General features: G+C 37.2%; 1 long non-coding RNA gene across 1 annotated transcript in view; it reads right to left on the bottom strand.

Moving 5' to 3' along the window:
• Nucleotides 1-3790: 3790 nt before the first annotated feature.
• The window catches only part of LOC121428106, a 30825-nt gene continuing 20336 nt past the window's right edge, over nt 3791-14279 (bottom strand). The window contains exon 2 of the long non-coding RNA XR_005971735.1: nt 3791-4159. This is a non-coding gene — a long non-coding RNA (uncharacterized LOC121428106). The remainder of the gene's footprint in view (nt 4160-14279) is intronic.

Here is a 14279-nt window from a genome sequence, read left to right as displayed (position 1 = left end):
ACAAAGATAAGTTTACATTATTGTACCAGATCTAGATGTATGATAATATTTTGACAATTAACCTTGATTAAAAGACTTTCTCATGAAGTAATTGTTTGCTGCAACAACTGTCTTTTACCTTTAAAACGTGTAGAAGGGCAATCCATAGTCTACGGTGCAAACCCATCACTCAAGTTAAATGGTCTGAATACAAAGCCTACAATGACTTGAAATCGCGGCGTAGAAATTCTACACAGTGTGTGGACTAGCAAGCTCAAATGTGCAAAGATTGCTTCCTGAAGAATGTTTCACTTATGCTAAAACCAGTTTAGCGAAGCAAAGTGATCTTGAAAACCACATCATGTGGTGGTTTTCCAAACCGGTTTGGAAGATCGCCTCCAAGACCACTTTGAGTTTGACCATTCTCATTACACGTTCTACTATACACTTTCCACTAAACTATTTTCCAGTAAACTAATTCTTAATAGGATGGTAATGAGAATTAGGTCTAACAGTAACAGTGTGAGGTCAACGCTCTGAATATTCACAAACAGATCTCAGTTTATTACTGATGCATGAATTATTGCAAATACATAGATTAGTCTACAAAAACACCATGTGAGGTACGCAGCATGTAACGCAATCAAACCCCTTTCCTATATAAAACTTAATATGCCCCCTAAAATTGAGATGTGAAATCATTTTGACAAGTTATAAGTTTTGCCCATCTAAAAGAGTGGGGGGGGGGGGTAAGTAGGTTGGCCAACCAGGACCAACTTAATTCCTGAGGGAGATTATGGCCGGCTCATATCCAAGTTCATGTATGCAAAGAATATCTTAATATTCTTTCTGAGGATGAAATTTTATTAATCTCTAATAATAGGTAAATCACCTGATTTTTATCCCTTTGTTATTTACATTCTTGCCTTTACTATACTATAGAGGATGAGGAATACTTCGAAAAAACAAAGTGGCTGCCTTTACTACATGTTAATCACTTATTATGTTGATAAGCTGTACTTTTTCTAATGTAAACTAATAATGTGTATGCTGCTTTTTTTCAAATTACTTGTATTGTTTATATGTGATTTGTTACACAAAATCATAAATACCCAATTAAAAAAAAAAAGTTCAGGTATGCATCATAGTGTTCAGGTATGCATCAAGGGTGTTTGGGCCGGACCAAATTTTTACAATATAACACCAGATTTTTGCTACGCCGAATGTTGGCATATTGTGTAAAACTGGCTAATGGTAAATTTTGGCCAGCCACAATAATTTTTTTTCTTTGGCAAACCAAATTTTGAGCTTGATGGGAAAGGGGTGTTCAACTTAAATCAAATCTCATCTGTATACAGATCATCCCTTCTTATGCTGTTATGATTGACTATTCACATGCATAAATTGATTTCATATGCTGATTGTTAACCACTAAATAGAAGGGTTTAGTATGCTTTTCGAACTTCAAAAGGTTATCATTTACCCAAGGGACATTTCAAAAGAAATTCAATTTAAAACCTGTTATTAGAATACTACAAATACTTTGGCCTCCCAATTTGCATGCTTTACTTCAAAAGTACCAGTACTACCAAATTGCCTAGTAATGGAGTACTTGTTTTAAAAACATACTCTAAAATGCTCAATTTTAGAGCCGTTGACAGCCCGGTTTCCCCCTATACAAAAGATCTGACAAGATAAAACATATCAATTCATTTAATTAATAAAATGTTTAGTTTGCTTGAGAAAAAGGTAAATCAGCCTTAACAGCTCTATAATAGCCTAATTAGCTAAATTATAATATTTGGGCAACTGGACAGCCCGGTACCCCCCTATACAAAAGATCTTACAAGACAAAACATTCATTAATTCATTAGATTAATAAAATGTTGTTCAGTCGGCTCTAGAAAAAGGTAAATCAGCCTTAACAGCTCTAGAAAAGACTAATTTGCTAAATGATAACATTTGGGCAACTGGACAGATATATTTGGGAACACTATGTCCTACCAAAATATTACTGAGAGGCAGGTGGGGGGGGGGGTCTCAGCATCATGTGGGCTAACATTGTTAAAATAAATAAGATAGAAGCAAAATATGTGAATCTTTGAGCATATCAAGTTGACTGATAAATCTAGAAGACTCGTTCATTAAAATATTCAATTCATTTCCTACATATTTCATACTACCGAGACTGTAATTCTTTTTCCAAAATGTCAAACAGAAGTGCAAAATTGTCACTAGCAATGTAGTCTTTTTTCATTTTAATCTACTTAATCTCTCGCAAATCATCTTCATTGTGCACAGTGAATAGCTCATTTATTCAATAAATGTTTAGTAAATGAAATGATTTAATCTTGATCATGTGAGAGATTATTTTGGGGGGAATTATGAGAGAAAAAGGGGAGAAATTCAAGAGAGATTCCAGGTAATTGGAAGATGAAATGTGTTACGCTTCAGGGTGATATCTAGTATTTTAGTGTTGCAATCGACAGCAAATTGGCAATTTGTTAGCGACCATCTCTACCTCCCCAGCCCGTTGCCTTTTCCTAATTCTCAAATGAAAGGAAATTTGATGATAAGTTCAATCTCGGAAATAATGTTGTAATTAAGGAGCTCTATACAAACACGGCTAACACAAATTTATATGCCTGGGGCTAAGGCAGGTGACACACTTGGATTACTATATGGGTTTTTACAATTTGACCTTCGTAACAGTATCCCCCAATCAATGAACTTGTCAAGTACACTACTTCTACAGTTTGACAGGCAAATTGCCAATTCGTCTACTGCCAACTCGTCCACTCATCACATGGTAAATATCTTCAGGTTGTATTTCCAAGCAATCATAATTATCATATATATTCATCCTTTTTTTTATTATCATTTTTTTTTTGGGGGGGGTATATACCAATACATTTGTATACAAATGTGCAAATGGACCTTTATATTGAGGGCATAACTCGCTATCTTAGATGCTGCCATTGAATTGCCTACTTTGGAGATCTGCAGCTGGCGTATCTCTGACAACTCCATTTACATGTATTCCTATATCCTCTGAGGGAGGGCGCTATGAGATTATGATCTCATATGCATCAAGTCTATAAAGGGGTCAGCTGCATTTGGTCATAGAAATGGTCGGAAAACATTACAGAAATGCACACTAAGAAGACATGATTGAGTACGATCATGTCTATTGAACATCAGATTATGAAATGATCCAAGTATTAAAAGCAGTCTTTCAGAGGAGCACGAACAGGTACGATGTACAAGGCACAGACAATGATCAAATTCAAATACATGTAACCACATAGAACGGCATCACATTCTGGATAACATCGGCTCCCCATTGACAAAAAAAAGGAAACATCTCGATTATCATTCGCAGTGTACACTGCAGATAAACATTGGTTGCCATAGAACTCACATGGTTTGGCCCTTCATTGATTTGCTTTGCAAATATTTGAAGTATTCATAAAAAGAATGTTTGCGTTAACAGGTTTTGCAAAAGCAGACTTTCAAGTGGTCTTAATCATTATAGGATTTGGTTTTGTTACATTAGAATTACAAGAATTATAAGAATAAGGATGGCATAGAGGAAGGGTGTAAGAAGTTAGAGGTAGGCCAATATTTTGAAGAAAAAAGAAAAATCACAAGTTTTCTTGTTGTCTACACAGTAAATCGCTGTTTAACATTTGAAGCAAGTTCTTCAGACCTGTCTCTTAACAAATATTGTTTAAAGTTTTAAACAAGTTTTTCAAACTTTAAGCAAACTGCTTTAAAGTCATAAACAACTTTTAATTTTTAATCACTCCTGCAACAATCTCCTGTGAATGCAAGGCCACTCGCATGAGCTTTGCATGAATAAATGAGAATTACTTTTTGCTTTTGTTGTACAATTGTTGCAGTTGCAGATAGATAGCAATTAATGCCTGTTGTAGCCTTTTGTGAGACCAAAAGGTCGCAAGTGGTCTCAGACCAATCGTGAAAGGGGCTTAAGACATGGCCCTGATATGAAAGCAGTATAGCGTTACGTAGAATGTGAATTTATGACATCACTGTCATGTACAATTATGAATATTTTTATTAATACAAACCACTTACCAGAATGTTTTTGTCTGAATTCTGTTGGCCATGATAACACTGCTGCATTGTGATCTGCTTCTTGCACACTGGCAGTTGCTACCTGATGAAAAAAGAATATAAAATATTAGAATTAAAGATACATGAAAGTAATTTTAGTAAAAAAAATGGTTTTGCATAAAGTCTGTAAAACAAGATTGTCATTATATACGATCGTGGATTGAGGTCTGGAACAGTTACATAAACTGATCTTTTGAAATCATGAAATATCATGAAATCTAAGCTGAAAAACAATCACACTGTAGATTACCAACACATGTAAGAACATGTGGCACGGTGCATTATTATTACATGAACCGTGTGCAAATGAGGGAATAGTAAAATCACAAAGTCACTATTTCATTATTATTTTTCTTAATATATGAACTTTGAATTCATTTTTTGCAGTTCTTATGTAAACCATATTTTGACTTTGGGGGAGAATTTAAATTTTTCCTCTAGATTGCACTGACTTCAGCTTCCTCAGCAAAACTGGAAAATATCCCAACAATGTACACAAAGTCCTGTGGCTAAAAGTGATACTTTGAAAGGCAACACCCTAAACTAAATACTTCTTTTTTCTTAAGGGTGCACTCAAACCACTTGCATAGTTGTAAGATGGCCCTTTGGGGAGGTTGAAATCACTAGGAAGCCAAGAATAAGATTCAGGATCAATTTCAAACCGCTAAACCAAGCACAGAATTCAAAAATATCTTTAAGAAAATCATTAAAATTGTTATTTACTTATTCAACATATTTATACAGGATTAAAAAGAAAAAAAAATGATTCAGCAAGGCTGTTTTTCATCGATGACCTGGTTACCAGCAGGAAGTAATTTCTCAAAAAGCTGTATGCACCGAATAGGTAGCCTAGCTTAGCTGGGTAATAATAATACCAGGGCCCGCTGCGAGAACAGTTTTCGAAACTGAAGTGGCTACCCTGGGTAAATATACAATTATTATTATCATCAAAACACATATATATGCCTACATATATAAAAATAATTTCCTTTTATAACAATAGAGATCTCAAAGATAGTAAAGTACAGTATGAACTAAAAAGCTGAAGTAGATTCAAAGAGGATTATGTAAGACCAGTATCAGATTAAAAAGAAGAAATTAGAATACGACAAGACACAAAGCACAGACAAAATATGCACTCTCTATGACACACACCGTCCCAAAATATTAAAAATAAACTGGTCTATGCATGGTTAAAGAGACATTCAACTTAATTGGAAAACCAAAAAATAAGTTTTTGGCCCTTGTATTTTTTTCACATTGCTTATTTGTTATTTACTCATACTTCCTCCCTGAACATGTGATATTACAACATTTTATGATAATGTTAAGTTGGTCCTTAATGTCAAATCGGCAAAACTTGAAATATTGTTTAATTTAAACAATAAAAAACAAAAGAAATAGTTATGATGGACATCATCAACTCTCTCATTTGTATATCCTTGAGTTGTGCATATAACTGTTTTGATAAATAAAGCAAAACTTTACAATTTTCTTACTTTACATTTCAATGAAATTTTCAGCATTATGCTCATTTGATTTTTTTCTATTGGTTCAAATCAACATTTTTCTGAGGTGGACTTGACCTTTAACATTTCAAACCTAAACCCAGTCATGAGTGAATTTCAAGGAAATGCCAGTATAAATGAAACAACATGTCACTTTCCGGGGAGGCACCATCCCACAGAACACACCCCCTGCAAGCTCTACACTTACCAAATATTGGCAAGAAATGACAAACATTAGCCGCCTTGATACATATCACATTCTTTTTATACACAAAGAATGCCAGAAAATGACACTTTGCACTGTCCCTATGGTATTCCGTTTTAAATAAATGATGCAATTAAGTAGGGAAAAAAAGTGGTTAGTTCAAAATAAAGTAAATATTAATGTAATTTTATGTAAACAGGGTACTTCGATTTCAGAAAATGTTTAATACACTGTCGGCATCAATGTTTAATGAAATTAAAAAAGAATTTTAATTACCCCAAGCCTAAGTGGATTGGCAATGATATTGCTTAGAAAGTAGGTATTTATGACATAAATATTTGCCAACAATAATTCGACCAATGATTTCACCCCAACCTGATGAAACGTTTTTCCTGTTACACCCCCTCCCCCCTCCCCCGATACGTACAGTGTACAGGCAATCAAAATATTTTTCTTAATACATATATATATATATATATATATATATTGAAAAATATATTATATAAATGATATGAGAGCAGAAAAAAAATCATCAAATCAAGTTGCCGTCCCCTCCCTCCTGAAATTGAAATAATAAGTTGTATGTTTTGTAGGTGTCATGGCCGAGTGGTCTAAGGCATCCGATTACACTATGAAAGTCTGGGGTCCGATTCCCAGCACCGTCCTTGACCAAGGCAAGTGCATCTACATTGCTATTTTACCTTGTATCAAATGAATGAAGATGCTTTATGCATTATTGATACCAAAGTGTGTACGGGTCGTGTGGTCCAGTGGTTAGAGCATTGGACACAAGGTTGTGAGTTTGAATCCCCAATCCCCATTAGGTGGTTTCAGACCGCCTCGAAGTTCGTCAGTTCCAGGTATTCTCTGATCGGGAAATTTACCCCGATCAGAAAATACCAGGTATTTTGGCAATGTGAAAGCAAATTACGCGTAATTTCCCCGAAAAGAAAATACCCGCTAAATAGTAGGTACTTGGCGAAATTACGAGAACTTTCGCAGGGATTTTTCCAAGGTCGCAGGTATTTTGGCAATGTGAAAGCAATTTACAGGAACTTTTAGCCCAGCGTGTCGTTGGGCGTTGTTGAGCGCGGGAGCTGTGGGTGGCTGCTGGGCTAGTGATTTTTAATCTTGCGCCTTGCCTGCTTATCAGACCATACTGCGCATGCTCATAACTTCAGGAACTTACCCCGAAGGGTATGTTTCCGGGCGGTGTGAATGCAGGAATAATGGGTATTTTTCAGCCTAAACATTTTCTCATAATTTAACGGGGATTCTTGTGATAGAGGCGGTTTGAAACCACCTTTTGTCTCCACTTTGATCCCGGGGGGCCACTTACATTGACGAGTGAAATCCATGCGCGACCAAAAAAACACGTAAAAAGGATGTCTTTTTCACGATAGGGCACGTACGTACGTAACGTGATAAGGGTGTCAAAAACGTAAATATAATGAAAAAGGGATATCAATTTCACTAGGAAAATTACGTGTTTAGGGTCGAATTTGCGGGGATGATGAGACAAAATGAAAATGTCTTATAAAGGATGTCCTTTTTGCCCCAACACTACGTGTTTAGAGTCCGATTTGCGCGAGGTGTAGGTGGGGTCGTACTAAATCAAATAAGGTAAAGCCGACGACCGAAGGACGTACCCGTAACAATAAAACATTCCTGTACTTGTTAAGGGTTCATTTCAGGGAATATTTGCCAAGAGTATCGTTTTGTTTCCAATACTTGTTAAGGGTAGGGTTTCACACGCCAATACTTGTTAAGGGGTGCATTTTCAGAATATGGAAATTACGTGTTTAGGGTGCTTTTCGAGACCCCATGGTCGCGCATGGTATCCACTCGTGAATGGAAGTGCCCCCCCCCCCCCCCCCGGACTTTGATGAAAGGCCCAAGAGTGATATCTGTCGTCTATAACGTCAGCCATTATGACTGATTAACACAGACGTAAAATGTTTCCTAAGTAATTGTTTTACATACCAGCTTGGCGTTTACCAGCAAAACGCTGTCCTCCGGAGTTCCTACTGGAGTTACCATAAACAGAAATATGTGTTTAAAAAAGGTGTATGTGCTAGTCCTTTGTAAAGATCCACTTGTTGATCAAAGTTTCAACCAAGGTCTGTGCCTGCAGACTATCTATCTACCGTGGATCTCATCATCTCCTTGTCTTACCATCCTAGTGACAGGTCTCGATAACCTCTCACATCCATCCCCATCATCTTAGAAGTCAAGACGCTACTCATTACATGATAACTCCAGCAGATAACCCAACTTTTAATTTCCTCTCATATTTCAAAACTCGTGAGACAAGAAGGCGTTCACACTGTCTTCATGTGACATATATATCTGTTTGTATTGCAGTTGTGGATCCAAGATTATATTTTCCAATATGGGTGCATTTTGTCTAAAAAAATGAAAAGCCCCCCCAACAAAAAAGAAGTAAAAAAAGGTTACACTCACAAAAAGAAAATAATGACAAGCAAAAAAGAAAAAAGAAAAGGTCATAATTCCTAAATGAAGGCATTTTGTGATCTTTTTTTGGGGGGGGGAAGGTGTTGAAATTTCCATCCCCCATCTGTACCTGTATTGGTATTGTAAAATGCTAGTCATGATCATCTTATGTGATATATGATGATCTTTATCCACTGAAGACAAATGATTCTTGCTCTATGATTTTTTTTGCAGGTTTGATTGACTTTCAAAAATTCTTCAGATTCAGTTGTGATATAATTTAGTCTAAAAGCTTGGCAGTTCTTGCATTCATTCAGTTTATAGTCAACGAGGATTGTGGATAGTTCGTGGTCTGCAGTTTAAGGTAGTGCTTTCTACAGACTGTTATGCATGTCTTGTAATCATTGCTTTGCAAGGCATTGGCCTTATTGCAAATCCCTCCCCAAAAATATAATATTGATTTTTATTCTATGAGAGCAATGAATTGAATAAAAACTGAAATACTGAACATAGAATTTCAGTATAAAGTATTTCAAAATGATGTGAATTCGGTGACTATGACCAGCAATTTCTCAAAAGTGGAAGGCCTGTAAGGCAGCCATAAATCACACTTCAACTTCAAGTACACTCGACATAAACTGATTCATGAAACTTTCACAAATAGTAAAATACACTTATTTAATAAATGTATGCAGTTTAACTAAATACATTTATTTCATCAAGGCTATTCCTATAAATAGAAACCATCAAATTATATCATCAGTGACAGAAGGTGGTTTCAAACCGCCTCGATCACAAGAATCCCCGTTAGATTACGAGAACTTTTTAAGGCTAAAAAATACCCGTTAATTATTCCTGCATTCACATCGCCCCGAAACACATCCTTCGGGATAAGTTCCCGAAGTTACGAGCATGCGCAGTATGGTCTGATAAGCAGGCAAGGCGCGAGATTCAAAATCACTAGCCCAGCAGCCACCCACGCCGCCGCGCCCAACAGCACGCTGGGTTAAAAGTTCCCGTAATTTGCTTTCACATTGCCAAAATACCTGCGACCTTGGAAAAATCCCCACGAAAGTTCTCGTAATTTCGCCAAGTACCTACTATTTAGCGGGTATTTTCTTTCGGGGAAATTACGTGTAGTTTGCTTTCACATTACCAAAATACCTGGTATTTTCTGATCGGGGTAAATTTCCCGATCAGAGAATACCTGGAACTGGCGAACTTCGAGGCGGTCTGAAACCACCTAGACAGGTATCAAATCCCGTCCAGTCACATAGGCTTTCATGTAATTCTTTCCCATATCATTAAAGGGGAAGTTCACCCTGAAGAAAATTTTCTTGCAAAAATAGCAGAAAAATAGTAAAAAAATATTGGTGAAGGTTTGAGGAAAATCCATTAAAGAGTAAGAAAGTTATTAGAGTTCAAAGTTTTGGATTGGTGACGTCATAAAGAGCAGCTGCCCCATGTGTTATGTAATATAAAATGTATGAATTTCAAATTTTGCATAGTTCCTGATGGCTTAATTTTGTTTTCTATTCATGATCGGGTGTGAAATAATTTGTCTATTGATATACAAAAGGTACAGTGAAAACCATTTTCAATTTTCTGAGAAAATAACATTTCATTGATTTTTTACCATTCGCTATGTAGGAATGCTGCTCGCATATGACGTCACAAATCAAATAATTTAAATTCTAATAACTTTTTAATTATTTGATGAATTTTTCTCAAACCTTCGGCAATGTTTTTTATTATTTTTTCTGCTATTTTTACAATAAAGTTTTTGTCAGGGTAAACTTCCCCATTAAAGGGGGAAGGTAGAGACAAAAGAAATCACAGGATTCTTCACAGAATTGGGACAGTTATAAACACAACATTGCCAACAACAATGCTGGAAAACATCAAAACCATGAAAATCATCTATCCGAGAGCCCGTTCTCATTATGAGCCTAAAAACTAGTTTACTGGAAACCGGTTCAGGAAACCAAGTTTGGAAGATAGCTCTGCTAGTGTTCCTATTTGATCACTTGAAAGGGGTTTTCCAAACTTCATGCAAAGCGGTCTATGGAAATGCTCTCATTGGGGTGACACGTTTCGCGCAAAATTCGGAACCGCAGCGTAGGCATTTTTCACCTGTCGTGTGGAGTAGCGCGCTCAAAATGTGCAAAGATCGCTTCCCGAAGAACGGTTGTAATCTCACAGCTAAAACCCGTTTAACAAGGCAAAGCGATTTTGAAAACAATGTGAAGTGGTTTTCCGAACCAGTTTGGAACATCGCTTCACGTTCTCATTACACGTTAAACTAGTTTCCAGTAAAGTAGTTAGAGGATGGTAATGGGAATGGGGTCCGAGATTCAGACTTGTCTCTCTCAAAGTTCTAACAAGTGGGAACCACCCAGAAACTGCCATTTCATCTTACTAATGAAACCACTCTGCTACCTTTCAAAGAAAAACTTGCCACCTATATTGGGTTCCAGATAAAAGAGCTGGATTGATAAATGATACTATTTGTGGAATTATAGAAAGATGGATTGGTTTTTCAAAGCAGTTATTTCTCTTTTGAAACCAAATGGTAATTGACTTCATCCATCAATGATGCTAATTTATCATAACAGAAATCATTTACAGCTCCTCATTCAAATCTCACGATCTAAATGTGCAAAATGAAGAATTTTTAAATCGATAATGTACAAGAAAAGGATGAAGAAAGAATCCTAAATTTCTTCTGTGAACAGTATTTTCAGTTATGACTAACTAGATTAAATCCTTAAATCGATCACATGCATATTAAATTCATCAGCTCCAATCTGTGAAATGATCAACTGAAAAAGGAGATTATTTTGTAAAAGTTAAACCTCTGTCCTTTTATCTACATTAGCTTCTATTTTTGATTCACTGACATACATTGGAATATCCCCTCAAATTCATGTAATTCTCTGTACCAGTTCAGCCCTTTTCAGTCACATCTAAATATATTCAATCTGAATTTTTTTCTCTTGCAGAGATTTCCCATTATTTCCCTAATTGCAATTTCATATTCATTTGTATCGCTTCTAGCCGGTCTCATCACCCCACTCCATCCCGCCACTTAGAATGGATCGCTACCACTCAACTCATTTCCTCAACATCAGCTCATCCTGGATAAAGGTAAGAATTTACTTCATTCAAGCCTCCATCTCCTCCTAATCTAACTAGGAGGCTGTTCTCACTACGTTCCTAAAACTAGTTTAATGGAAACTAGTTTAACGCATAGTGAGAACGGACAAAGCGGTCTTGGAAGCGATCTTCCAAACCAGTTTGGAAAACCACCTCGCGATGTAGTTTTCAAGATCGCTTTGCCTCGTTAAACTGGTTTTAGCGTAAGTGAGGACACAACCGTTCTTCGGGAAGCGATCTTCGCACATTTTGAGCGCGCTACTCCACACAACAGGTGTAGAATGCCTATGCTGCGATTTCGAATTTCGCGCGAAACGTCTCACCCCACTGAGAGCGTTTCCATAGCAACAAGAGCGCTTTACGTGAAGTGATTTTGAAAACCACTTTCGTGTGATCAAGTGAGAACGCTAGCAAAGCGATCTTCCAAAGTGGTTTCCTGAATCGGTTTCCAGTAAACTAGTTTTAGAAAGCGTAATGAGAACGGCCTCGATGACGTCCTCCTCCCCATCACCATCCTCCTTCTCCCACCCTCCTCCTCCTTCTCCTCCACCTCCTTGAGCCCATCCTCCTCTCCCCTCCTTCACATCCTCTTCCCTCTTCCTCCTCCCTTCTCCATCACATCCCCCTCTACCAATTAACCCCCTATTACCCCTCTGCATCCTGCTCATCCTTTCTTCACCTATTCCTCCTCTTCCTTTCACTCCTCCATCAATTCCTCTTCTGCCTATTCCTCCACCTTTTCTTCCTCCTCTCCCATCCCTCTCATACACCACTACCTCACATACTCCTTCACCAACTACCACTACTACCCCCTCTGATTCCTATTCATCCTTCTCTTATTCCTCCTTCATTAATAATCCTCTCTTTCCTCCTCCATTAATTTCCCCTCTGCATAATTCTCCCCCTCCTCCTCTTCCTTTCTCCTCCCCCAGCCCTCTCCTCTGCCCTCCTCTCTCCCCCCTCCTCCTGCTATTCCTCCAATTAACCTCCCCTCCCTCTCTGCTCCTCCTCCTCCTGCTATCCCCCAGCCCTTTCCTCTGTCCTCCCGAGTCCCCCCCCCCCCCAATCCTCCTCCTCCATTTCCTTACAACGTTTGTGGCTCAAATCCCTTGAATGCTGAACAAATAGCATGTCATGTAAGCAAAGAAGGTACAACTTGTACATATAATTATGAAGCACTGTGTTCACATCCGTGTAAAACGTTAAATATAAATCGCCTAACCAAAGTAGAGCATCCATGGCCCAACAAGGCTTCACGACTGAAATATATAATGAAAAGATGTTTAACACTCATGATTGATGTTTTCATTAATTCAAATATAAGATCACCTTATGAAGGGTCAAGTATCATCTTTTCTCGTATGAATATTAGAGAAGTCATAATATTTTCCTAAATGTTATGTAAAGGCATTTTTATGTCCCTTGATACTGTTTCTTGTAAATGTAGCACCTTGGGTAACGACTTACAGAAAGTATGCATTAAAAACACTTTCATTATTTTTATCATTAATATTAGTCCCTTCAAAATAAAATTGATATTAAAGTTGTCCCCTTCCTTGATATTCTCCAGACGAGATTTTTCTTTCTGGTAGGTCTCTCTCAGGTGAGCTCTCATACCCAAACAAGTCCTTAGCCATCAAGGTTAAGTGCAAAACATGCCTTTGGGAGCATTCTGGGGTCGTGACCTCTGACCCCAGCAGAAAAAGCATGGAGAACATTCTATCACAAAACATCAACACTGCTCATATGAGAGGACCAATCTCTTCAATAATCTCTGCTCAATCCTATATTCATAAATTTATACTTTGAAAAGATGATCTTTGATCAAAAATCAACAAAAAGGAGAAAAGGGGAGAGTTAGGAACTTAGGATAGAGGTCAGCTCATTAACTTGAATCATACTTTAAAAATAATGTGCAGAAGTGCTCTGAAAAAGAAACATTGCTGTTTCCTTGATTCAAACATATATTATTTATGAATTTCTTCATTTATAATCTTATTAATATTTATTCATATAGGAGAAATGTTGTACAGGTGTATAAAAGCAATATTGAGGAAACGCAAAAAATTTATACAAAAAGAATCAAGCAAGGAATGATTGTTTATCTTTGAACATGGGCTTAATTCTTCAGAGGAACATTCATTTTCTCACAGGATTGTGAAATCAAGTAAAAACAGAATACATTCAAACATCTGTAAATAGCACACATTACTTATGTATTCATGCTGCTGGCAAAATGAACCCTCGACCGTGCGCTCTTATGCCTTGACTCGCATCTTCAACAAGTGCCTAGTTTCAACAACCAGTTCATATCAGAATATTTCAGAATGCTATTCTGGAATAAATCAAGGATAACAATAGATAAAAACACCCCAAATTTGACAGTTTTCACAAAAACATTAAGACAAATTGTATATGCTATGGCTTTCAGTATTAGATTCTAACTTGTATGTATCACATTGAAAGGATGACTGAAAAATACACATGGGACATTATTTGATCACAGTCAGCTTACCCAAACCTAAAGCTCACGATTGTTAGCCATACGAGAATGCGATCATAATGGATCCTGAAAATAGCTGCCATTTCATCATACTTCACAAAAACACAAGTCTTTTCGAATCACATCACCGTTTCTTCTCCACTGCCCCGGTAAAACGTCTTTGAAAAATAATAGCTTAAAACCCAAGAAGTGAAGAGAGAGAGAGAAAGGGGGAGAGAGTGGGGGATCTTCAGCCAGCTGAACGATAACTACATGTAGGTCGTGAGAAATGACGCGTGTGCTGAGCGAAAAGTGTGTTGCTGTCTCCGCCGACGTGATGCGCATACGAGGAATCAAT

Source organism: Lytechinus variegatus, chromosome 14, assembly GCF_018143015.1.
Source record: "Lytechinus variegatus isolate NC3 chromosome 14, Lvar_3.0, whole genome shotgun sequence".
In the NCBI taxonomy this organism is placed as follows: Eukaryota; Metazoa; Echinodermata; class Echinoidea; order Temnopleuroida; family Toxopneustidae; genus Lytechinus; species Lytechinus variegatus.
Note: the sequence above shows the minus strand (reverse complement) of the source record. Positions and strands in the feature narration are given on the sequence as shown.